This window comes from Protopterus annectens, chromosome 17.part0 (genome assembly GCF_019279795.1).
Source record: "Protopterus annectens isolate FY-2018-M chromosome 17.part0, PAN1.0, whole genome shotgun sequence".
NCBI lineage: Eukaryota > Metazoa > Chordata > Ceratodontiformes > Protopteridae > Protopterus > Protopterus annectens.
Window position 1 is genome coordinate 331,160,511 of NC_056751.1, and position 27,740 is coordinate 331,188,250.

The 27,740-nt window shown below is 41.1% G+C and overlaps 1 protein-coding gene across 1 annotated transcript in view; it reads right to left on the bottom strand.

Moving 5' to 3' along the window:
- The window catches only part of PPP1R32 (protein phosphatase 1 regulatory subunit 32), a 1,379,387-nt gene extending 1,357,260 nt beyond the window's left edge, over positions 1 to 22,127 (bottom strand). Inside the window, exon 1 of the mRNA XM_044059651.1 lies at positions 22,056 to 22,127. The gene's annotated coding sequence lies outside the window, so the exon portion shown is untranslated. The remainder of the gene's footprint in view (positions 1 to 22,055) is intronic.
- Between the last annotated feature and the right edge of the window lie 5,613 nt (positions 22,128 to 27,740).

Consider the following 27,740-nt stretch of genomic DNA (forward strand, 5'->3'; position numbering starts at 1 on the left):
CTTAGCTATATGGGTTACATCCTGACAAGGATATAACAGCCATCATGCTGCCAAAGCTTCAGGGCACTTTCTAGGCCCCCAAACTGGCAGGCACCTCAAGCTGACCTGACTAAAAGACAAGTCTGGGAGCAAAGCCCTTCAGAACTTTCCTGCCAGCACAGAAAGGGAGGCTGGGCCCTGAAAGGACAATGTTAGAAACAACAAAACATAAATGTCCACACCCTGGTATAAACTACACACTAAAAACAAGGGGGGGTGGAAGGTGGGAGCAGCTACTGCATCAGTGATCATTGAAACATCTACTCTTATAGTAAGTTTAGGTAAGTTTACTTACACAGTTCTACTATGTTTATCATACTGATCACTGCTACAGTAGCCTTAGCTGTATGGGCAGATTACCCTAGCCTACTACATTTGTGGGGTGGAAGGAGAAGGCTCTAGGATCCTCTGGACCAAGGGCGCCCGCAGGCAGGTGCAAGGAGGTGCACTTGCATCCCCCTGGAACCGGTTGGCTGAGAAATTCATTTTATTTTAATTAAAAAAGGAAACAACTTCTTTCTGTTTTTTTTTTAAAGAGCGTTCCTCTTTAAGAACGCCCTTTGCATTCCGTCCAGTCGCACAGACGCAACAGATGTTTGCGACCGATGGTTTGTGTCTTTGTCTTTCGCGCCTACCAGGAATTTGAATTCCAGAGGATTTTTGGACTGCGGTCGTGCCAGACGAATGTAGAAGTGAGAGGTAGGTGTGCGCGCGTGTGTGTGTGTGTGTGTGTGTGTGTGTGTGTGTGTGTGTGTGTGTGTGTGTGTGTGTGTGTGTGTGTGTCTGTTTTAGTGTTTAAGACACGTGTGTGCATGTAAGAAATAGTTAGGTAGGAGTCTGTGGATGTAAGAAGTAGGTAGGGGTGTGTATGTAAGAAGTAGGTGTGTGTGTTTGTAAGTAAGCGGAGAGTGGTTGGTAGAATTTTATCAGATTTGCTCCCTCCCCTCCTGTATTTAAATCCTAGCTAAGTATATATTATAAAGCCTCTATATAATGAGAATGAATTTTTCACAATCGCTTTGTCATTAATACTGGAAATGGTGATTCTCACTTCTAGTATCAAACCCTTTCTCCATGTCTAAACTTATGAGAAGGAAATGTAATTTTCTGTCATTCTACATGTCACGAATAGCATACTAATATTGCTATGTATCTATATGTGAAAGCACTAGCTTGATATGGGTGTATTAAACATGGCATACATGTTTTATTCAATCCACAGGGATGGGCATATAGTTTCTGTATATTTTAAACTAAAATTAGTTTATATGATGAATAATCAAGTTGCTCTTTTAAGGGTTTAGGAATAACTGATGTAAGGCACATTTCTGGAAACTGAGGACATTTCTGGTACTATTGAAAACTTGGACTAAAAGAACCAGTTATTAGGGAGATATGTTTGTAAAATTTTAGGATAAAATGAACCAGGCCATGAGTTTCATATTTTTCAATTTAGTGATACTTCCTATTCCTTAACCATGAAGAGTTTTATTAAATCTTTGACATAATTTATGGACATTTCATTTTGAATAGTTGTGTGTGTATATATATATATATATATATATATATATATATATATATATATATATATATAAAGTCCAGTAAATTGTTTTGATCCTGTACTGTTTCCTTTATTTGATTAAAAATTTCAGACTGATTTCTCAAGTGAGTAAGGGTGTCTTGTACTCTAGTGTTGATTGAATTTGCAATTGTTTTATTTCTTATTCCTCTGATAAAAATTAAATGAGCTATAATTTTACATTGATGCACTAATGCTTTGAGTCCTTAGTATGAATGAGTAGGTAAGTTTTAATTTATACAGAGGCATTACTGACTTATAGTCCTGTAAGGTTTGAGCCATTTGATGACTAGGAGAAAGAAAATAATTGTGCCCTCCTTATAGGCTCCTACAGCTCAACCAAATGCATTTATCAATAAGAGAATATCCCTCTTCTGAGGATATATATTTTTTTAGTAGCCCAGGTTTTAATTCCACAAAACAACATTTTAGTAAGTTCAAAAGGACAGTGAATAAGAAGTTATGTACCTACCATAACGTTCCATGTTAGTTGTCTTCTCTCGCCTTCTTTCTTGCTTGATGGGTTCGGAGCCGATCCCTCGGCCCCACTCTGCTAAGCTCGAGAGTCACTTTTACCAGCTTGAGGCAGCCCCATATCCCATGATGCAAGGCGGTAAGTACCCAGATCTCATTTGATGACAAAGGGCAATAGCACCAAGCATAAAACACTTCCAAAAGGAAGAAAGAAAACTTACAGGATGGAAGAAGGACCAGGTCTGAATGGTCTTCAGCATAATAATTTCTTATAACAAGGTCTGTCCAGGCCTGGGGGAAGGAGGGAGAAAGAAGGCGAGAAGACAACTAACATGGAACGTTATGGTAGGTACATAACTTCTTAATGTTAAGTTGTCAATCTCGCCTTCATTCTTGCTTGATGGGACCGCCTCTAGCACCTCTATCCTGGGTGGCTCAATGGAACAGACTCTTGAGGACTGTAGAGCCAAAACTGGCTCTGTCCCTGGAGGCCAAGTCCAATTTGTAATGGGAAACAAAAGTGTGAGGAGTGGCCCAAGTGGCCGCTGCACAAATAGTGTCTAAAGGAAGTCTAGCTTGAAAGGCTGTAGAAGTAGCTAAGCTCCTAGTTGAATGTGCTTTAGGTTTTGAGCACAGCTGTTTTCCCCTGAGCAGATAAATTTCAGAGATGACCGAAGAAAGCCATCTGGACAAGGTCACTTTAGAAACAGGAAGGCATTTCTTATTATCCGCATAGGAAACAAAAAGTTGATCAGATTTTCTAAATTTTTTTGTTCTGTCCAAATAATATCTGAGTTGACTGACTTATAGTCCTGTAAGGTTTGAGCCATTTGATGACTAGGAGAAAGAAAATAATTGTGCCCTCCTTATAGGCTCCTACAGCTCAACCAAGACATCAAGATAATGTAGTTTTTGTTCGGCTCTGTCTGAATAGTTTGGGAAAAATACAGGGAGATCAATGGATTAATTCAAATTGGTCTTTGAAGCGACCTTAGGCAAAAAGGTCGGATTAGTTCTCAAAGATACTCTGTCTTTGTGAAAAACCAAATAGGGGGGTCGAACCGATAGAGCATGAAGTTCAGACACCCTCCTGGCCGATGTAATAGCCACTAGGAATAAAGTTTTCCAAGAAAGAAATTTCAGGGAACAAGAAACAGCTGGCTCAAGGGGAAGAATCAAGGATGTCAGCACTAAATTTAGATCCCACTGAGGAGGAGGATTCCTGATTGGAGGCTTTAGTAGGAAAATTCCTTTCAAGAAGGCCCTGCAGAGCCTATGGGACATAATATTATGATCTGCACATGAAAGTTGGAGATAGCAGCCAATTGAACTCTGACTGTGGAAGAAGAGCAGCCTGCATGAAAAATCTCTGCTAAGAAGTCCAGGACTGCCTGAACAGGGCAGTGAAAGGATCAATATTCTTGGCCTTAGCCCAATAAGAGAAACGTTTCCATTTGCTTGTATAAATCCTCCTGGTAGAGGATTTTAAAGAAGTTACTATGATGTCTCTAACTGGGTTAGAGATCAAAGGAAGCCTGGCTAAGGAAGGAAGTGGAGCAACCATGCTGTGAGGTTGAGAGAAGGGATAGACCGTGCAGCTGACCGGATTGGTGAATCAGAAGATCTGGCACTGGGTCCAGATGCCACGGCTGCACCAAAAGGTGACGATGGAGGAACGGGAACCAAACTTGTCGAGGCCAGTAGGGGCAATGAGAATCAATTTGGCTCTCAAACGGTAGCTTTCTGGATAACTTGAGGGATCAGAGGAAATGGAGGAAGGCATAAAGAAGTCCCTGGGGCCAATCCTGGGTCAGAGCGTCTCTGGGGATGGCCTGGTAGAGGAAGAGACAGAAGAAGTCTGGGCATTTGCTGTTTTGGGGAGTAGCAAAAGATCGCAACATGGACGACCCCATTCCAGAAATATCTCTTCCGCTATAGATTGCTTGAGAGACCACTCGTGAGGCATGAGAATAGCTCTGCTCAATCTGTCCGCTACAATGTTGGTTTTCCCAGGGATATGCGTTGCTACCAGAAACCGATGAGAGGAGATTGCCCATTGCCATAGTCTGAGCGCTTCGACACAAGGGGTAGGACTTGGTTCCGCCCTGTTTGTTGATATACCAAACTACAGACATGTTGTCTGTGTGGACTGCAATTGTCCCTACGGGAAGAAAGTCGTTGAGGGCTTGCAACGTTAAAAGCACTGCTCTCATCTCCAGGACATTTATGTGCAGATGGTACTCGAACGGCTGCCACGCCCCATGAACCATCCTGCCCTGATAATGACCCCCACCCGATCAGGGAGGCATCCGTGGTGACAGTGGCTATCGGGATGGGGTACAAAGTGTCTGCCTTGGTGAACCTGAGGAGATGTGATCCACCAAGCAAGATGATCTTTGCAAGTCTGTGTCACCAGAATCTGGTGACGCATTGGAAGTTGTTGGTACGACCACTGTGTGAACAGCATCCACTGAAGAAGGCGCATGTAGAATTGAGCCAGGGAAGAAGAGTAATGGCCGCAGCCATGAGGCCTAATACCTTTAGAACCATTCTGGCCTGTACTTTCTTGTTGGCTAGAATGATCCTGACATGACTCTGAATGTCTGAAACTCTTTGATCTGTAAGGGTAGCTGACATCCTAACAGTGTTTAAGTTTGCGCCTATGAAAGTAATAGACTGGCAGGGCGATAAGGATGACTTTTCGAAGTTGATCGAGATGCCCAAATGAGAACAAAGATTTATTGTGTAATCCCTGGCTTGAATAAGCTGATGCCTAGTGGTGGCTGACAGGAGCCAGTCGTCGAGATACGGAAACACCTGGAATCCTTGACGTCTCAGGTGAGCCGTGACCACTGCCATGCATTTGGTGAACACTCTGGGGCTGTAGTGAGACCAAAGGGCAGGGCTCTGAACTGGAAATGACTGGACCCCAGCCGGCGGAGAAATCTCCTGGAGCGTCTGTGAATTTTGATGTGATAGTACGCATCCTGAAGATCTATTGAGCACATCCAGTTGTCCTTCTGTAAGAAGGGCAGAATTGACTGAAGAGTGACCATTCGAATCTTGTCTTCCTCACAGACTTGTTGAGTCTGCTGAGATCCAATATTGGTCTCCAGTCTCCCGTCTTTTGGGGACCAAAAGAACCTTGAGTAGATTCCGGCTCTGAATGGTCTGTTGTAACTGGCTGAATGGCTCTTTTTGCAGTAGTTTTGAGACTTCTAACTCTGCAATTTTAGACCGGGTGGTACATCTGGAAGGGAATTTGAGGGAAAGGACTTTCCTCGAAAGGAATTATGTAACCCTTGGATATGATCGACTGTACCCATCTGTCTTGAGTGAGGGAATGCCAGGCTTCTGGGTACAGTGATAATCTTCCCCGACTGCCTCCAAGGAGGGACAGCCGGGCAACATCTCAAGGATGCTGAAAGGGCTTGTCAGAGAGAGGCTCTCTGTTTCCCTGGTTTTTGGACCCCTCTGCCTCTAAAGCGCCTGTTGTTGTTACCCCTCTGCCTCTAGGGGTAAACTGACCACGTGAACGTGACTCCTTGGGATTTGGAACCACATTTTGCCACCTTTCTGTCCTTTGGGGTAAGGTCTAGAAGGGGTGGAAAACGGACTCCTACGGCAGAAAGAGTCTTGCCGTCCTGCTCACACCTGGTCAAAGTTTCCTTCACTTGAGGGCCAAACAAAGCTGACCCATCAAAGGGAGAATTTGTGAAGGACGCCTTAAAGGGATCTGCAAAGTCACATAGCCGCATCCAGGCTTGGCGCCTAAGAGCCACACCTGTACCTGCGGCCTTACTCCATCAGCAGCATATGATATTAGCCGCATGGAGGAGTTTGCAATGGAATTAAGGGTTCCTAGCTGCGAAGCAATTTTTCCTGAGCTCCTGCAGCTGTAGGATCCTGAACAACATCACCAAGCTCCTTAAGGATATCCTTTGGAGTCTGGTGAAGTGACATAGGTAATTCAGCTTAACGCATAGCAAAGGTCGCTGAGGAAAACATCCGCCTATCCATGGTCCTAGAGTCCTTATTAGGAGGATGGACGGCACGGAAGGATCTGCAGTTCCTTCTTGGTGGCAGCAGCCACCACCATGGCATCAGCGGGACACCCTTAGTGAGGAATTGCTTGTCACACGGGCAGTGATAAATTTTGAAGGCCTCCTAGGGACTGGCTCTACAGAGTCAGGAGCAGCCCACGCCTTCGGGCAATAACCTGCATAAGGGGGTCGAAGGCGGAGACACCCAGGAGGTGGAGGGCCGAGATCCAAACGCCTCTAGGTATACTGACTCATCCTCAGAGGGATTATTGGTGGGCCAGTTTCCCTCTGTCTAAGGAGTTCTAGGATGTCTGAGAAGGAGACATCCTCAGAGGGGATCTTGGGGATCCCTCTGACTCATCAAAGTCAGTATCTGAAGTGATAGACTCAGGGAGTCTACATGTTTCCTCTTACAAGTCCTCTTCCTAGGAGGATCTCCGAAACATCAGGAGAATCCTCGGAAGAGGGGAAATTCCCAATGGGGAAACCTGAGGTGGAGGATCTCTGGGTCCTGTAGCAAGAGAAGTGGCAGAGATGTCAACAGGCACTATAGAGGGAGGAGCTAAGGGAACAGACTGCTGGCTGATACCAGTGGCCAGCACACTCTTCATCACCTCGAATGCTCCCTCCCAGGCAGGTCCGAGAGAACCCGTTCAAGAGCTAGGAACTCCAGGGACCACCAAAAGGAAGTCTCTGAGGCAGATGTCGGAGGCGAGCTCACCACCAAGGGGAAGAGCGGACAAGGGTCCGATGCCACTCACCCCTCGGAGGAGACCATGGAAGCCCGGCCACTGAATCCCTCTAAGGAAGGTCTCAAGAGGAGATAAGAGTAGAGGCTGAAGGAACAGAAGGGGTATCCGTCCCTCAGCCGTAACAGTAACCATTAGACTCCAACTCCAAGCTCTGGGGTAGAGTTGAAGGAGGAACTGCAACGGGTGTGGACCAATAGTCGCCTGTTGAGACGGACTATGTAACATTTGGGCCAGTGCCTGTGACTTAGTAATCTACTGACCACTCTCTAAGTCATGGTCAGAAAGCCTGATGACCTTGAAGATCGGCTCCGATGGCTCCGCGAGAGGAGAGGCAGCCGAGCCGAAAGTATCGGCTCCAAGAAAGGAGACCTAGACCTCTCCTCGAAGGAGCCATCGGAACCGATGAAACTATTGAACCTGTCGGAGCCGACAACTTATCGGAGCCGACAGGTAACGATGCATCGGCTCCAGCCGGAGCCGATACAGCCACAAAGTAACGGTGTCGGAGCCGATCGGAGCCGACACCGATGCCTGAGCCACATGCTGGTCGGAACCGGTCGGACCCGGCACCGATAGCCATCGGTGCCAGAATCGGCTCCAGCCGAGCCGATCTCGACTCAGAACGAGTCGGAGCCGAGGCCGCAGGCTTTGACACAGAAGCCTGGGCCTTGGAAGACTTGGTAGTCTTGGATGGAGCCGACTTAGCCGGAGAGCCCTCCGGCTTAAGAAGGCCCCTCAGTATCAACTTATTTCTTCTTTCCTGCAGGACTCTCTGGCTGAAAGAATGACAAATAGCACAGGAGTCCTGCAGGTGAAGAGGCCCCAGGCAGTACAGGCAAGAAGTGTGACCGTCTGTCAGAGACATTTTCTGACAGCACGAGTCACACTTCTTAAAGCCTGAGACCCTTTCTTTTGACATGGTGCAAACAGACACACACACCAGTCAAAGAATTAAATTAAATATACCCAAAGGTATAACTAAAAAACACACACACCCTAACGGGGACGGATGGGAGAAAGTCTGACTAAAAAATAAGAAGAGACAGACAAATTTCTGTCAGAAAAGTTTAAAACTAAATAAAAACTAACAATAAAGGGTTTTTAAGTTAAAAGGGGCTAAAATAGCGAATTAGCAAATCACTTACCAGGAGCTGGTAAAAGGAGGACCTCATGTGGCAAACGAGATCTGGGTACTTACCGCCTTGCATCATGGGATATGGGGCTGCCTCGAGCTGGTAAAAGTGACTCTCGAGCTTAGCAGTGGAGCCGAGGGATCGGCTCCGAACCCATCAAGCAAGAATGAAGGTGAGATTGACAACTTAACATCTTTCATTAACAAAATTAATGCACATAGTAAATCAGCTGGGTGAAATTTCTTTAAATGACTTACAAAGGAAAATGTTTCCATCCCATAAATGATAAAACTAGAGCAATCCTTTAAGGACCTACAATGGCATGATTAGCTGAGATAGGGCTATAGTATACAGTAAGGAGTTATATATAACACTGAATGTGTTTGGGAACAAAAAGAAGTTTCACTCATAAATTAAGCTGATTCACATTGCTGTTACAAAATAAAAATCTTAATGTTTCATCAAGCTGTAGTAAATCATAAGTCGGAAAATAAGTATGAAAAGGTATATGAATAACAGACCAATTAGATAATTACTACTGGGCAACATGTATTAGTTGCAACTATGGATCTGTATAAACCTGACCTGGGACAAACTGTGCCATACTCAATTCATTAATATAAGGTAGTAGATGGCCGCTATGCATTAATATTCTACTGGGATATTGTCAGGGACTAAGGTAGTTGTTTTTATTTTCTTAAGCTGCTTTTTGATTTGATCTGTAGAGACTGACGAGTGAAAGTTTCTGTAGTTTAATTCAGTGTTGTGGGTAGTGTTTTTTGTTTTGTTGATTTAATACTGAGGTTGCAGCCTGAATAAAATGGATATTCATTTTCAGGACACTTTGTAATTTGGCTCCTGTAATAAGGGGTTAGGCTGTGTATTTTTGCTTAGTTTGATTAAAGAATTAATTGCATTCCAAAAACGTTTAGGGTTATTATTGCTTCTGTAATGTAATCAGCAAAAACAGTTTTTCTTTTCTTTTTGCATTATGTTCTTTACTTTATTTCTCAGTGACCTACAGTTTTGGAATTTAGACATAATTTACTGTATTTTCCAGCTATCCCATACTTTGCCTCTAGCTGTTTTATTTGCTAGGTTTATGTAGTTAGCCAGGGGTCATGTAAAGTTTCACTTTTTCTTTTTGTGTAGGAGACATACTCTATTCAGGATTTCTAGGAAAGTTTGGCTGACATATTTAACTGCTTAATTTAGAGGTAGATAATTTAGTGGGGATTAGATACATTGTTAGACAAGTATATTCAAAGTTGTTCCCTCAAATTTTTAGATCTAGTCTAATTTTATGTTGTTACCTTTGGTATTTTAGCTTGTCCCCAAATTATATAAGTCTGAAGATGGTCACTAGGTCAGTCTGAAAGTATATCTATACTATTTTTGTGACTGGTGTTAGGGGTTAATATTCAATCTAGAATGCTATTTCTATTAGAGTTTGTAAATTCTAGAAGATTCAGAGAATACTTGTGTCAATTCAAAAAGGTTTACGTGTGGTAACTCTTTGCTTGGTGCTTCCTAAGAGGATAGTTTAGCACAGCCAATATTAATGCCTGTATAATAATCATATCTTGTTTGATGAATAAGGTTATCCATTATAGTATATGTTCTAATGTGTCTATATTTTTGTAGGTGAATTTGGAGAGCTGTAGATAGTTATTTGCAACCCTCAAACTAAATAAATATCAAACAAGTACTTAAACTATGGATAAACTGGTCTCTCAATCTATATAGTAATATATCTATATCTATCTATACATACATATATATATATATATATATATAGAGAGAGAGAGAGAGATGTCAAACACTGGAGTGAGCAGGAAATGCTCCAACACCATGTAGAGTGACAACAGGGTCAACAGGTGTGCAAGATCAACTACCCCAGAGTATGGGAATATTTCCTTTACCTGGAGATTGTGCAATCTTGGAGTTAATATATATAATTAGCAGGGGTGTGGGGGTACAGCCCCCCACATGGGGGTGTAGCAGGCTTGCCTTCCTACAAAAACACTTGCTGTTGGTTTAGTCTGCTCAGGGATAATCCCCAGAGCATGTATGTGCAGAATGTGCTGATATTGGTGCTTTCAACATCCGGATATCGATCTGCAGAGTATCGGGCCACTGTACTTTGATATAGTGTCCTACACCAACATATATGCATATTTGTATATGGTATGATTTACAAGAGAAGTCTCCAAGAAGTCACTTTTTGGTTATTTCATGGAATATTACCAAAGGCAAACGGAAAAAGATAGTGAGGAAATCCCAGAAAGCCAGATTCGCTAGCAGTGAATTGGATTTACTCCTCATATAGTAGCTATGGCAAACGATGAGCATAATCGAGATGTTTCCCAAAATCTCAACAAAAAAGACAACCACTGTGAAACATATGATGGCATAAGCTCCATAAGAATCCTTGGTCAGGGGATAGAAAGGGTTCTTGAGCTGGCATCTCCTACTGCTGTTTGCAGAGATAAATCCTGGAGTATCATCCACATTAATGTCAGATAATGTCTGCAGCTCAGGTCTTTTGGTGTGATAAATGTTTAAATAATCAACAGAAGCATTAATAGATAATGGACATGGAACGGCTCCACACACAGTAGCCTCTGAGCTCCGACTCTGCAGACACATTCAATCCTCTGTTTGTCAAATGATTACGCCAGCCCTGGGCTTTGCCTGCATACCAATGCAAAACATGTTGTTCTAGCCACTTTCTAAGGAGGTATGGAGATGTATGTGTGCATACCTCTCAACTTTACAAATTTTTACAGAATGTCCTGATTTTTGCCTTATGTTTTTGGTCTGTTCTTCATAAAAATTCTGTTTTTTTTTTTTTTTGAAAAATCACTGAATTTCATACATAATACCCTTCAGAAAATGTATTGCAATACAAATCCTATTACTCTAGCAACTTTCTAAATGTGTCCCTAGTTTTAGGTCTTTGTCCCCAACATTATAAAAGACTTTGATCAGATTTCTTGTGCTAAGACATTGAGAGGTGATTTTGTGTGTGTGTGTGTGTGTGTGTGTGTGTGTGTGTGTGTGTGTGTGTGTGTGTGTGTGTGTGTGTGTAAGAGGGAGGTAGCATATACTTCAGCTGTCCAGGTTTTTTCAGAATGTCCAGATTTTTGCCCCATATTCCTCCTAAAAAGGATTGAAGTTGCTAAATAATGGCAGGCATTTGAGTTTCAGACGTTATATCCTTTAGAAAAATGCATACTAACACAAATCCTGTTATTCTATCAATGTTCTAAGTTCATGAGAGCAATATTTATAACCTGTCCTTATTTATTTTAGGCTTTGTCCAGATTTCGTGCACTAAGAGGTTGAGGTGTGTGTGAGAGAGTGAAATACAGAGTTAGCAGGTGGAATTTATTTTCAAGGAAATGTGAGCTTCAAGGAAAGAGAAGTTTACTGCTGCTCATGCCAAGTCTGCTTAAAATGTGCAACTGTTTTGTTTAGCAAATGGTAACACTGTTGTGGTATAGAGTTTTAAAGCAGTGTTAGTAGCACAGCAGGTAGAAAACTTGCATCTTGATGCAGAGAGCTGTAGGTTCTACTCCCACGGCATGTAGATTTGTATTTGAAGGGGTGTGGGTGCTGCAATCCTGAGTATGTCCTCCTTTGGATGAGATGTCTAGTAACTATGAACCTGTTTTTCAACTTGCCACCCATTCCCTATTGCAATATACCAGCTTACCATTTCTTTTAACGTAACATAGGCAATTTATTCTTCAAGGGCAATAGGCACTGAATTTGTAAATGAAACACTGAAATATAAAGTTGTTTTCTAGCAACAACCTCTTCATTGGTTTCAGATCTCTTTAATGTGGAATTATTCAGATGACTTTTACTTCTGCAGAGATTCTGCATATTGACTGATATTGATGGAATGCATGACAGAAGATTGAGTGCCCCTTTATGGTTGAAATGTTCTGAATTGGGCAGTTTGTCATTATTGGTTCATATGATTTGTTTCATTGCTTAAAGGAAAAATGTTCAGAACTATACATTTAAAACACTCGGCGCTGTATTATACAAGGGATATAATTCAATTATTATATAGTATAATTAATACAATCAGGAAGGTGAATCAAAGAACTTTTGCATGGTTATAAAAATGTGTGCAAGGAGCCTATGATTTAAAAACAGCCCAAAGGTAAACTTACTCTGCCACTGGCCAGATGCATTTTCTTTGAATGTGGGTTTCAAAGGTAGAGATGTTTTAATGATGTCTCTTTTCATTGTAAGACTATTGCTTTGTTTAGGTTTAGTAAATGTCTATCAGTGTTTGTGCTATAAAATTTGAAATAAAAGTTGCAAATTAAATCCAAATATCTGTAATCATTGTAGAAGTAAAGCATAAAACAGTATGCACACTGAGGGATTCGAACAGTGTCTATGGCAAATGGGGAGAAATAGCCAAATAATGGGACACTGGAATGGCTGCATGGGCGGGGCAGTGGGGGCGGTGTGGGTGGAGCTCTGAGTTTGCACTCCCCTGCAAAAAATCCTGCGGGCTCCCTTGCTCTGGACAATGGTTCTACCAAAGCTTGATCTAGACCTAGAGAAGGAATCAAGCTTATAGGGCTTTGTAAAAGTATGTACAGAAGACCAAGAAGCAGCTTCTAGAATACTGCTAGAATTCAACCCTTTCAAAAAACTGCAGATGAAGCCAAAGTCCTAGTAGAGTGGGGTTTGACCCTGCCTGAACCAGTTTCCTTGTGATGAGTATAACAGGTAACAGCATTAGACAACCATTTGGAAATATTCAGCTTTGACATAGCTTGTCCCTTCTTCTTACCTTCACAAGAAATGAACACTCGATCTGAAGATCTGAAAGGTTTAGTTCTGGCAAGATATCAACAGAGTTGTCTGTGGACATCCAAGGTATGGAGTATCCTTTCTCCCTAATTTTTAGGTTCAGAAAGAAATTGAGGAGATGGATAGTTTGGATTAAAGTAAACTCGAATACCACTTTATGCACAAAAGAAGGATTACATCTCAAAAAAACTCTGTCTCTATAGAAAATAAGATAGGGTTGACTTACCATAAGAGCTCACAACTCAGGTACCCTTCTTGCAAAAGTCAGAGCAATCAGTAAAACTTTTCCATGTTAAAAACATCAAGTCAGCCAGGTTGACCGGTTCAAATGGAGCAAGTGTAGCTTCTCTAACATGAAATCAAGATCGCAAGAAGGGGCCATCACTTTTCTTGGAGGTGTCTAATGCACAACCCATTTTCATAGGTTCATAGGTAGGTGCTAGGCTATTGGCCCTAGGGCCTATATAAGCCTAGCCAAAAAGGTACCCTGGCTTTCACCACCCAAGAAAATTATTTTCCTGTGCCCCTGTCAAGCAGAGCCACAAAAGTGATCCCCAGGGTGAATTTCCTATTTCCTATCCAGTCATCAAGATTTTTCTTGAAGAGTGCTAATGACATATCTGTTTGACATAGATAGGTAGTCTGTTCCACAGTATGGGACGTCTCTGGGACAGGAATCTATCCCTCCAGCATGTTCTGTTTATTGTGGTGACAAGGTTTAGGTCCGTAGAGCGTGTAGCTCGGAGGGATTGGGATTTCTTTAAGTGGAGCATGTCCAACAGCTCTAGGATTGACATACTTTGTATGTTAGGCAGAAATCACCTCTTAGTAGGCGATATGCGACGGAGTAAAGCTGGATATTTTTGAGACGGTCTGCATAGGGCATCTGTTTGAGGCCAGTAACCCTCTTTGTAAGTTATTTCTGCAGCCTTTCCAGTTGTTGTAGATGTCTTGTGAGGTACATACCAAAAGGGGTGTTGTACTCTATAATGGTTCTAATGAGTGATGAGTAGAGGGGAACAATGACCTCTTTTTTTCTAGATGAGAAACCTTTTGTGATGTGGTGTGCCATGTAGAAGGATTTCCTGACCACTGTGGCGATGTGATTATCAAAGGAGAGACTACTGTCCACCTGTGTCCCAAGGTCTCTTATAACACTTTCAGTGTTAAGTAGACTACCGCCTATGTGGTAGTTCATGGGTACAGAGTTTTTACCAAAGGGGATGACAATGCACTTTTTGGCATTGAGCTTGAGGCCATGGCTTTGACACCAGGCATCTGTCTCAGTGAGGCCCTTTTGTAGGATGTCCACATCATTGGGAGTTTTGATTATGGCTCCTAATTTGCAGTCATCTGTGAACTTAGTTAGCTAAAGACCTTCTGTGTTAGCCTGTACTTCAGAGAAGTAGATACCAAACAGGAGAGGACCCAGGACTGAACCCTGTGGTACTCCACTTGTCACTGGTCTGAAGTTGGATTTGGAGTCTGCTACTTTCACAGTGTGGGTTCTGTCAGTCAGCCAGTTGGCAACCCATCTTGTGACATAGGGATTTATACCTAGTTTAGTGAGTTTATCTACAATTCCAGAGTGGGGGATGGTGTCAAAAGCTTTGGCAAGATCTAGATAGGCTGTGTGAACCACCTTACCCTCATCTATGGCTTTGGTGACTGCTTCAAAGAAGTCTATCAGGTTTAGGAGACATGATCTGCCTTTTGCAAACCCGAAATGTGTGAAGTCCAGAGTTTGGAGATTACCAATGTCTTTGTTTATGAGTTCCATGACGATACATTCCATGGCCTTGCAGACCAGGCTTGTCAGGCTAATGGGGCAGTAGTTCCCGGGGTCTGTCGTGGCTCCCCCCTTTGTAGAGTGGGATAATTATCATAGTGCGCCATTCAATGAGCACAAAACCTGAGGTGAGGCTATGATTGAACATGGTACTTAGGTGGGGTGCCAGTTCATTCTGTAGTCCATGTAGAATGCAGCCTGGGATGTTGTCAGGTCCCACTGATGCTGTGTTCTTGGCTTTGGAGAGTGAGACTTTTACCTGTGCAGCCATAATTACAGGAACTTTAAAACATTTTAACTTGAGAATGCACTAGAAGAGGAGGATCCATGGGCAAACCTGCTAAAAAGGCAGCTAAATGAACCTTGATGTTGGAGTAAGAAAGGTAATAGGATAGTAACTCACAGAAAGATTGTGAGACGAAAGTTCAACTAGTCCTGAATGGATGCTGGTTGTGCTGTTGGCACCAACTAGAAAAACTTTTCCATTTACTAATAAGTTATTTCTAGTAGCAGGCTTTCTTGATTGCATTAGTACCTGCTGCATATCCTCAGTAAACAGGTGCCTAAAGGGAATTAAGACCCTGTCATCCAGGCAGTCAACTGAAGATGATTGCGGTCAGGGTGTATCAAACACCATGTTCTTGAGTGAGTAGATCCAGTCTGTGAGGAAGCTTGCGTAACTGCCTATGGCTATTTCCACAAGAAGGGAGAATCACAGTTGCCTGGGCCAGAAGGGGATCACCTCAATCATCTCTGTCCATTTTCAAGTGCAACTTAGATCTATGGATGGGAAACAGAAAATTTACCACAGGACTGTCCCCTGCAGTACTACTGGACAGAGGCAGTTCCTAAATGTTTTACCCAAGCATGGCCCCCTTTAAATTATCAATGGTATGATCCCAGTTATTCTCATTAGGGGTAATATCAAATTTGTGACCATGGGATGGGTAAGGCAAATCTATAACCAAATGGGATAGGTTATTTTGAGCACAAGAAGGGAAATTAGCTATGCTTAAAATTACCTACAAGGGCAGCTAACTTAGTACATACCTATGAACCCATGATCTTGGGGGATTCCTTCTGAATCTTCAGAAGTACCCTGGATATCAGTGAAAAGGGTGAAAAAGCATACAGGAACATTCCTGTCCAAGGAAAAGGAAAGGCATCTGTCTTCAAGGACATCTTTTATGGAGTCCTAGAGCAGAATCTTGCAAACTGATAATTCAGTGATGAGGCAAACAGGTCTACTTGAGGAACTCCCCAAAGATGGATTACAGCTTGATCTGGTTTCTAGCAGTGAGGCTCTGCCCTTCCCCTTTTCAGTTTGTCTGCCACACAATTTTATTCTGATCAAATGAAGGGTGTCTGTACATGGAGATTGTGCTGTGAAGCTATATCCCAAGCTGATATGGCTAGTCTACAAATGAGGTAAGACCTGGTTACCCCTTGCTTGTTAATGTACCACAAGGCTGTGGTACTGTCTGTAATAACTTGAAGAGATCCCAGTACCAAAGAAGATTCAGAGTTGAGTGTGTTAATCAGGGCCAGCATCTCTTTTATATTTATGAGCTTGCATCTGTCTTCATGTCCCACTCACTTTGCATTTTTATCTCTCCTGAAACTGCTCCTCAAGCTAAGCCCAAGGCATCTGTGATGACTGACTGTTTTGGAATAGGGAGTCAGAAGGAGAGACCCAGATTTAAGGGTATTTGCTGTCTCCACCAAGTGATTTATCTTCTGACAAACCCCAACACTGGGATTTGAAAAGACAAAGGATGCTGGTGCTGGGACCAAAGAAACTTCAGACACCACTGTATCTATCTCATGTAGAGTTTTGCCAGAGGTATCATGAGAACCTTTTTTGAGTCTCACTGAACTATATTTAATGACATTGGACTTGTACATCCTACCATGACCAAGCACATATATACTGTTAGAACTAGCCTAGGTGATGAGCAGATAAGTAGTTTTTACATATATTTAAGTTATACTAGAAATTATAGTTTGTTTTATTTTTACTCTACATTGGTAGACAGTATATTCTCTAATTTGCTGTTAGACCTTCTACAGTTGATTGGATAGCTTATTATGTCATAATTGGAATCAGTCTCTGATTTGTTCTTTGGATTTTAATTAGTGAGTGTTAATCTGTGTATTTTTAAAGTCTGATGAAGTGTTGAGGTCAACACAAAAGCGCTTACTAAGGTATAATAAAAGATTTTTTGATTTATTTTATATAGCCGTGTTTGTTGTCGCTCAGTATTTATTCTGGTTTTACTTTTTTTTTCCCATAGTTATCAGTCATCTTATCATCTTTATCACAAAAAGTAGGATTGGAATTAACAAAGTGTTTAGCAGCAGTAGGATTAACTAAAGTTACAGCTGCTGGGTCAGGTTTGGGAAGAGTGTATAAAAACTTAAAAGACTGAGGAACTTTATACATCCTACCTGCCTAGTTAGGGCCAGCTGGCAGACAATCAGGAAAACTGCAGGCATTAACACATGCATTCTCCAAAGCAAACAGAACTGGAAGAAAGGCTGCAGGTTCTGGAAATGCCTTATGTAACAGCTCTTAATATTCTCTAAGGGAATGAGAACCTCAGCGTTCTCCCACTAAGAACACTGGCACATTCTGGAATAGAAGACATTTCAGTTTTTAGTTCTCTGTGTGGAGGTTTCTCTTTCTCTTACACTGAGTCTGAATCAGAAATTTGAGGAGAAAACCCTGTATCTGTCCCTTCATCTTCCTCTACAGATTCAAAACTTTGATTCTTTTAAGGAAAACGCAGCATCCCTCTTCCTTTTACTAGAAACTTCTTTATAAGAAGGATCAATTGATGAATTAAACTCTGAGCCAGATCCAGTAAACTACTCCTGTCTGAGGAAATTTCAGGATGAGTAGATTTACATTTAGTTTTCTGTTTGACTGGAAAAATGGGGCAAACAGTGTTATTATCAGCAGCAGCAGCTTCCCCAGGGATGGTCACAGCATTCTAACAAAACAGGGAAGTCTTACCTGTTCCTTCTCCCAGGAATGACAAGAATGTCTCTTCCTTTCGCACTGAGGGGACTCCTACAGCTTACAGAGGACATGGCTAACCCCTGGTCCACAGTGGCTGTAAATGCTACCCCAGAGGGATCCGGGGTAAGAGATGAGTGGTCTGAGGTACAACAAATGGCCACAACAGAGTCACTCACCCACCTACAATAAAAAGGCAAACTGCTAGCCTGCTGGTGGCAAATGCTGTTTGTTTAACTTTTTCTTTTAGTGGCTGGAAGGACAGCTCATGGGACGGGAAGTTTGTATCATGGTCAAACAGAAAATGGTGCATCATTCCCATTGAAAACAAGCAGGTAAAACTTCTCTTTAATCATTACTTTTTTAGATGAAAATAGCTTAACAGTCATTTTAAACATTTTCCAGCCCCAAAAAGTAAAATAAACATAATTTCTCCACAGAAAAAAGGCAATATTTTACTTGAAGGCCTCACCTTGCGTTTTGCTCAGAAGTGGGTGTGTCGTGAATGATTGACGACCAGGTCTGCATATGTAATGAGCCATGATTGACATGGCATTCTAATCAGCTGGTGAGAAGTAAATTAAATGCCTTTGGGAATAACTTTTATGGGAGGTGCAAAAAGAAGCACAGAAGTAGTAAACCTGTCCTTGCCGTTCATAACTTTACCATTTGGAGTTTTTACAAGTTTTTTTTCTCCTCATTTATATGCAGAGAACGAAGAGCTCTTTTTCCAAGTGGCTGGCAGTGCTTTGGCATGTAAGTCACCTCAGTAGGAATGTCACCACAGCAGGACGCTTAATTTTCCAGACTAAATTCAGTCAGTCATATTTGCCGAGCTGAAAGCCATATTTTTCATATGTAGCAGTATGCAAGATGTTCTCTCAAATGGCTAGTAGTGTTGCTAATGTTTCTTGGGGAAAGTTTCTTCAGTTTTCTTTGTCATAAAAATAGTATGGTGTAACTGCTACCAGAATGTAAATCGTTCCAGTTGCATGTGTATTAAAACTTTTGTATTTGCTGTGGTACAAAAATATGTTTTATTGCAGTGTTTTTTTAATGGCTAACTAGGTTTTGTAATTTAATTACAATTTGTGACAAAGGATTAGGTTGGCTTTTACCATATACACACATTGAACACACAGTTAAATGTTTTCATTTGGTTAACTTATAATCTTTGGTGTGTTCTGTATTTTCCTTAATAGCACTAGTCTGCTGTAAAGATCCGGCGATACTGTAGTTGAGGGGCTCACCAGATGCGCAGTAGCAAGCCCCGCCCAAAACCCACCCATTCATGAATATGCATTCCCTCCGAATGTACAACTGAAGAAAAAGTGAACTGACATGTTAATACGACAGTATATATAACAGTAAACTGTTACTAACATCTGTAATTAACAAGTTTTATTGCACTAACAAGTTTTATATTATAATTATTATTATACTATAATCAGCAAAGAAACGAAACCGTGAAAACAAATGTCATCAGGATTTTTACTATGTTAGCATTATAGTTCTCTTATCAGAGTCGGAATGCGATGATGGTTCAGTGTCCCAATTAATGTTCAAACGGACTCTTTTTTTTTGGTGCTGGTGTCACAGCTGACTCTTCCTCAGTGTTATTGCCAGGAGCTTTACTAAGAACAGCTTCTTGGGAATTTGCGTACGTGATTCAGCAGGTTAACAAATAAAGTATCAAAGTCATTGTCATATCTGCTCCTCCACACATAAACTCGTCCAGGTAAGCTAGGCACCATGTGCGGTCGGGTGTGCCATTCATGCCCTTAAAAGTGTCGCTTATGTTTGTGTACATTTAATATTTTACATGTTATGTATGCATGAGCAAACTAAACATGCATACCAGGTTGTCACTCAATTTGAGACACGCCCACTTCTGCACGAAAGAAACTGGTGAGGCCCTCAACTACAGTATCGCCAAAGATCCTTCCATTGACGATCTTAATATTTGTAAGTATTTCTGTGTAGTTCACTTTGCCTTTTTCCATGACATAAATTCATCTTGATCGGAGCTTTTGAATGACCTTTAAGGTAGTGATGCATGTAAAGCGATGTTAGGTTTGAAAGTTATTGTGTAAAATAGACATATGCTAGTGTCGCTACTGAGGGAATGCATATTCATTAGTGCCCGATTATGAAATAGCACGGGGGCGGGTTTTGGGCACGGCTTGCTACTGCGCATCTGGTGAGGCCCTCAAGTAAAATATCGCCCATAAAATTTTTTTAATTACTTAAAACAACTTTGTAAAATATGTTAAGTATAATATAGTCTCATGACAGTTTGTTAAAACATAAACTTCTAGTTTTAAAATAACTTTTCTGAATAGTAAAGTATTAAGAAACATTTTTATTGTCTGTTTTAAAAATGGAAGGTTTTCCCCAAAGGGAGTTTATATGCCCAGCAAAGGAAAGGCACAAACCAACCATAGATCCTCAAAAGCCTCAGATAAGCATGTTCTTTGGAGGCAGGAAAGCTCTGAAGGGCTTGGTGCTCAAATGTATATTTTTAGCCAGCTCAACTCGAGATGACTGATGGTTTGGTTGTGTGACAGATGCCTTAAAGCTTTGGAAGATGACTAGCTGTTATATCCTATGTGGTATATAATCCATATTGCTAAGGTTACTGCAACAGTGATCAATATGATAAACATCAGGCTGTCTGCCATATATCATACAGTCCCACACAAAACAAAGACACACTCATTCTGTGACAAATAGTCATAGTGTCTAGGCCTAGTTGTATAAGACAAGACAAACAACACCAGAAACAGTAGATGCAAGGACCTGAACTCTGACTGTGATATAAACAGAACCTGCTGAAGGGACTGATATTTGTCTCAAAGGATCCCCATGCTATGGAATAAGCTATCCATCTACATGTAGCACAGTTTATCCCTGACCCTGTTCAAAAGAATCACTGATCATTGGATGGGAAATCACAAATTTACCCCCAGTCTGGCCACCATGTCTCTGATGGACGGAGGATGACAGCAAGTAAATTAATCTCAAATTAACAACCCCAACCACATAACTATCAACTGCCTCTTTACTAATATAACCCACCATATAGGCATCCTGGGACAAAACTGGGTTGGGTTGCATGGCTAGGCTTGTAAAGACCCTGGTGGTCATTAAACTAGTATTAACCTATGAGCCTATAGTGAGAAATGGCCAGTAGAAGATTTCAGGTATACCTCTAGTGACAGGCTAGAAGCATATGCCTGGCAGAAACCCACTCTGCTCACTGTGCACCATGGCTATCCGAAAATCCTGTGGCACCTAGTAATATAAGCCAAAGTTAACCACTATACTCAAACGCAAAATCACGGGTAAAATGACAGTGTAAAAGAAACTGATTACAAATCTGAGTGCCCTGGCTGCAACAAGCAAAAATGAGATTGGATGGATGAAGTGGAGGGTGACAAAGATAGTAAGAGATGGGAGATGGAGATGGACAGAACCATCAACAAACAACAAAAATAAGAACAAATTCTGACTGGTAACCAGTCAAAACATAAGAGACCTTGCAATAGCATCTAGTGACAAAAACAGAATCAGCTGAAGTACCCCACCAAAAGTGAGAATGTCATTGTCAAAAATCAGTAAAACATGTAATAATCTCCTAATAAAAGCAGCTAATCATGAGAAATATTGTCTCCTCCCAAAATACTAAGCCATTCATAGCAACAGATTTTTGTAATTTCAGTTTTATATTACCGATTAATATCAACATGGCTAGTAATAATAAATTGGCTGAACAAGACCTCTCAACAGTGCAGTGGTGCCCAGCCATAGCGTACTACATGATAGGTCTTCAGTTGAGATTACACAGTTCTGCAATGGCACAGTTAATTTACCACTGCAGTAACCCATAAGTAGTGTCATCCTCCACTGCCAATGCCATCAGCAGCAGTCTATCACTAGCAAAATATTTTCCTAATAATACCAGACATGGCTCCCGGCTGGGAGCTAGATTTGATACTTGTTGTAGTACACACTATACAATGTTTTGTCCTATAATTAAATACATGGCTTACAATGCATTTCAGTTTTAAATCCATGCACATTTCCAGGCAGTAGCTTTACTTTATCCATGATCAACTATAGCCCAATATTATCCCATTCGTTCCATACTGCTACAGCAACAAGAGGCTAAGGGTAATTTGTTCCTATACATTCAAGCACTTTACAGATTGAAAGTCAGAGTGTTAATGTCCTATGAAAATAATTACTAATTCTGGTAGTTAAAAGGATTTTAAGGGGAAAAGGCAGAAATTACTGCACATTTTTAATTCACAGATAATGTCTCTCCTTCCAGTAAAATAAACGAACAAACAATTTCTTGGTTAACATTGTGAGAGTATCCCTACCTGATCTCCAGCTTGTAGAACTAGCACCTGCCTGTCTGTTACACTCTGTGTGCTCTACAGTAAACTCCAGTCAAGAATCAACACAGGTATCCTAGCAACAAGAACCATGGAGACAATAGCAGTGCACTACATAAGGCAGAAACAGCAGGGCAAATAATTGCTTTGTAGTTTAAAAGTCTTAACTTGTTTAGTATAAAACTTCAGGTTAAAAATAAAACTACACTAAAACATAAAAAGAATTTTAGAAGTTCAAAAAAACTTTCACAAAGAAGTTATAAGTTGCATTTGACAGTTCCAGTGAAGAACTTCCATGTACAATAACGATTCATTTCTAAATATGCTTTGCAGACTTTTGTGCAGCTAAGAATATTATTATATCTGCAATGTTTTTGGGCATCTGAAATGCTATTGTCTCTAGTGAGCATTTTTACATTCCATCTTGCTGCTGCTAAAGGGAGGGAATTTATGTTCTGATGTGTAGCCTAATAATGAATAGTTCGATACTGCCACCTTGTGGCAAAAATCCCAAACAGGCCCTTACTCTCCTTTTAAATCTTTTCATTATGTTTTCTTGGGCTGTTTTCATAACACTATCATTATTTCAGAAGAGGAACAAATTAGTATGCATCGCAATCTGTTCTAATTCAAATAACATACTACATAATGCTGAAAAATCAGATTATTCTTCCCAAATGCTACACTTAAGTCACTGTTCTATTTCTACAGGGGAATTCCTTAGAACTACAAACTTAACAATAAATTATGTTGCATCTATCCATTTTCTAAACCAGTTGTTTCATTGAGAGTAGCCGTAATAGCAAACTAAGCAGGGTAGACTAGACTTCCTTATCCAAAACAATAGTCTTCGGCTCATTCTGTGAGGTTTATTTATTTATTTATTTATTTATCTATCGATCTGGCATTTGTTTACTGGGAAAGTCCAACTGGGTCATGAGGTACCCATTTTCAGCGGAAGCCCGGGGAAACAAGCTCCAGATGCATATGGTTTGGTTAACAGAATGAAAAGCTAGACAGATGTAATAAAGTCATAATATTAAGCACAAATATGAAAACGGCACATTAGTTTGTCAGAATGGGAACTTAACAGACATAATAGTCATAACATTCAAGCACAAAATTTGAAAAACTACCCAGCATTTTGTCAGAATAAAAACTCAACAGACATAATAAAGTCATAGTTTTCAAGCATAAATTATATGGAAAGCCTGATAATAGGAAAATGCAGCATTATTTACATACTAGATGATTATCATGACTATTATTAATATTCTAGAGGTCAAGAAATATGGCAACAGATTATACTGGTGAAAGCATAGGATAGTACAAGTAGAGTAGGGTAGGGAGTGATAGAGGGGATAGTAAGAATAGTTGTGGAAAAGGTATGAGTGTAACCTCAGGGGGGGTATGTGTAGAGGAAGGGATGGTAGGGTAAGTTAGTAATAGCAATAGAGAGAGAGGTAGAAAAATGTATAAGAGATCTCCAAATATTCCAAGGTGAGCTGAGAAAGAAAACATTTTCAATGTGTCTTGCATCTGACATATCTCCTGGTCTAATTGTGTCATGATATTTGCACCTCTCATGGGAGGCATCTTTAGTACATCCTCATCAGAGCTTTGACCGGCTAACATCTACCTGAAATCAGCTGGACGTATAAGTGAATTTAAGTACACTTTTATCTGCTCTTTTGCATATACTATTGTATTTAATTTATTTATTTGTGTTTTTCACTAAATATTAACTCAACTGAAGTTGTGGCTGTCTCTCTACAGAGTACTTTTTATAATTTCTGCGTAGCCATTGATAGCAATGGGGTGTAGTTTCAGCTCATCACTAACATCCTGTCTTGCCTTATATAAGTGGTACATTTTGAGTTATCTCTGCTTAATATCAGAGCTTTGGCTGGCTAACATCTACCTGAAATTAGCTGGATGTATAAGTGAATTTAAATACACTTTTATCTGCTCTTTTGCATATAGTATTGTATTTAATTTATTTATTTGTGTTTTTCACTGAATATTAACTCAGCTGAATTTGTGGCTGTCTCTCTACGGTTAGTTCCTTACCTACCCTCCCTGTTCTTGTTTTGGCATTAATGTTAGTGGCTTTGAAATTGCCCGCCCCTCTTGTAGATTTGTATTTGGATACTCCTTTTGGGCCCATCTCATTTGCTCACTCAACTGAGTGCAGTGAGATCATATTCTGATTTCAGGCACTCCTACTGTGTACAAACAGAGCATTTGGGAAGGACAACCCCTGTAGCCTCTTAATCCTGCTCTATTCCTTCCCTCACAAAAAAAAATATATATATATATATATATATATATATATATATATATATATATATATATAGATAGATAGATATAGATATATCTTATTCATCTGCTCTTACTGTAACTGTCTTAGTTGCTCTTCTGCGTGCTGTTATCTGTTCAGTCACACTTACTCTGCACTTATTACTGCTTGTTAGTTGCCTTCTAATTTACTGCCTTCTGCACTTGTTTTTTAGTCATTTGTTAATTTAATTGCATTTATTTGAACTGTATTTGCCGTAGTGTTGCTACACGCTCAGGTGTGCTGGCCCGCACTACAATTTGAATTGTATTTACTGCTGTTTTAGCTGCTTTTCTGTAACAAAAAAAAATTCTAAGCTTGTTTCCTGCCTTTCCTGTAACTAGTCAAGTCCAGATACAGACTTGCTGTATTCAGGACTGTTGGTAAGCATCTGAGCCCCCCAAGCCTTTCTGTGTTGGAGGGAAGCCTTCTAGCTTATCAGTGGGAGTGGTAAGCACTAGGTAGCCTATCTACCATGGGAAGAGTGGGTTTTGGCCCTGAAATTGTAGTTCATTGGCCATTTGGGCAGTTTTTCCATCTCTTTCTACTTTCTGGTTAAAAGCCTGTTTTGCATTTGGTCCCCGCCTTTCCTATAACTAGTGTAATCCAGGTACAGATTTGCTTTATCCAGGACTGTTGGTAAGCTTCTGAGCCCCCCCAAGCCTTTCTGTGTTGGAGAGAAGCCTTTTAGCTTATCAGTGGGAGTGGTAAGCACTAGGTAACCTATCTACCACAGGAGGAGGAGTTTCTGGCCCAGAAATTATAGTTTATTGGCCGTTTGGGAAGCTTTTCCATCTCTTTCAACCTTCTGATTTAAAAGCCTGTGTTTGTGCTTGTTTCCTGCCTTTCCTGTTACTAGTCTAGTCCAGCTACAGATTTGCTGTATCCAGGACTCTTTGTAAGCTTCTGAGCCCCCCAAGCCTTTCCGTGTTGGAGGGAAGCCTTCTAGCTTATCAGTGGGAGTGGTAAGCATCAGGTAGCCTATCTACCACAAGAGGAGTGGTCCCTGGCCCAGAAATTGTAGCTATTGGCTGTTTGAGCAGTTTGTTTCCATCTCTTTCAACTTTCTGGTTTGAAAACCGCACTTGTGCCTGTTTCCCGCCTTTCCTATAACTAGCCTAGTCCAGTTACAGAGTTGCTGTATCCAGGATTGTTAATAAGCTTCTGAGCCCCCAAGCCCTTCTGTGTTGGAGGAAAGCCTTCTAGCTTATCAGTGGGAGTGGTAAGTACTAGGTAGCCTATCCTCCACGGGAAGAGTGAGTTTTGGCCCAGAAATTGTAGTTTATTTGACCGTTTGGGAAGTTTTCCATCTCTTTCAACTTGCTGGCTTAAAAGTATACGTTTTTACTTATTCCCCACCTTTCCTGTAACTAGTCTAGTCCAGGTACAGATTTGCTGTATTCCAAGACACGTTGTAAGCTTCTGAGACCCCCCCAAGCCTTTCTGTGTTGGAGGGAAGCCTTCTAGCTTATCAGTGGGAGTGGTAAGCATTAGGTAGCCTATCTACCAGAAGAGGAGTGGGTCCTGGCCCAGAAATTTAGATATTGGCCATTTGGGCATTTTTTTTTCCATCTCTTTCAATGTTCTGGTTTAAAAGTCGCACTTGCGCTTGTTTCCCACCTTTCCTGTAACTAGCCTAGTCCAGATACAGAGTTGCTGTATCCAGGACTGTTGGTAAGCTTCTGAGCCCCACAAGCCTTTCTGTGTTGGAGGAAAGCCTTCTAGCTTATCAGTGGGAGTAGTAAGCACTAGGTAGCCTGTCTACCATGAGAGGAGAGGTTCTTGGCCCAGAAATTGTAGTTTATTGAGCATTTGGACAGTTTGTCCGTCTCTTTCAACTTTCTGGTTTAAAAGACCACATCTGTGCTTGTTTCCCATCTTTCCTGTAACTAACTTACTGGTAGCACTAGAAAGCCTTAAACTGATACAAGCCTTCTAGCCTAGGAGAGAGACTTTGGAGTGATTAAGTATCAATTTTCTGTACTTTCTTGCTGTACTTAACTGTTTTCCGCCTAAACGCAGATTTTCCAGCGTTTATTGTGATTTAAAAGCTTGTTTTTTTACATATTGTACTTATTTGACTGCCTGTACTTTTAAAAAGTTGTTTTTTGTTTAAATAATTTGTTTAACTGTTGTAGGCTACACACTAAAGTGCAATAGCCTTTTCTGATCGTTTGTAGTCATTTAGAGTTGTTTTGAGTGTATTTTTTTACTGTTTTTGCCTTATCTTTTCAAAAAAAAAAAATAAATAAATAAATAAATAAAATCCTTGTTTCCCGCCTTTCTAAGCTAGTATAGTCCAGTTTTCAGGCTAGTGCTGAATTCAGGGCTGTGATACTAGTTTCTGAGTTACCCATACCTTACTTAGATAGAAGGAAGTTTCTCTGTTCACCTGTGAGAGAGGGGAGCTTTGAGCAACCTATCTGTCCCTGGAGGAGTGGTTCCAGCCCAGAAGTTAGTAGTTTATTGGCCATTGTGGGCTAATTTCTGTCTCTTTTATTTCCCTACTATAAAAACCACGTTTGCACAGTTTTGCGTACCGGGCAGTGCCGGTTAGCTATGGTTAAATTATTCCCGGCTCCACTAAGTCTCCTCTTCAGTTTTTCCCTTGAAACTAGTCTAACTCTCAACCTAAGCATTCAAAAAGCATCTTACAGGTCAGCACTTGCTCAGACCTAATAGCATGCACTAATATACCCTGACACTGATTGCCCAGCAAGGCAAGACTCTTTAATCACCCCTCACCAACCAAGCGACTAAGCAGCTCACCCTACTATTCAGGCATGACCAAAGGGCAACTTCAGGTGCACTCTCCAGTCCAGCTGGTGAATCTGGGTATCCTGAGGCAATGTTAAAACTGCCTCATGTACACAGACAACCCTCTCCTCCTACCACAAAACACTAACATATGCAAGAGATGCAATTATACAGCCAAACTGGAAGCTAAGCTGTCTCCACCCAAGACTGGAACAGACAGTCAAGAGGAGAAGGTTAACACTTGCACCACAACTCCAGCCGCACACAGATCTACTAAAACAGCGCTGGCAAAAATACACATAAATACACAAAATCATACTCAGAGGCTCTAAATAAAAACCTGCAAAAGCATCAGAGACCTCCAAAGCAGACACCCAAACAACCTGCACTTCCCGTCACAAACCAGACAACACATAAAACACAAAATCAGTGTGCCGCAAAATCACAGCCCTTAAGGCGAAATAACATACCTAACACACTAGTAATAGGTGACTCTATAGTCAGGCACACTGACGTCCCACTCACTAGGCTGGACAAGCAGAAGGTTACTGTTAGCTGCCTTTCGGCAGCCAGAA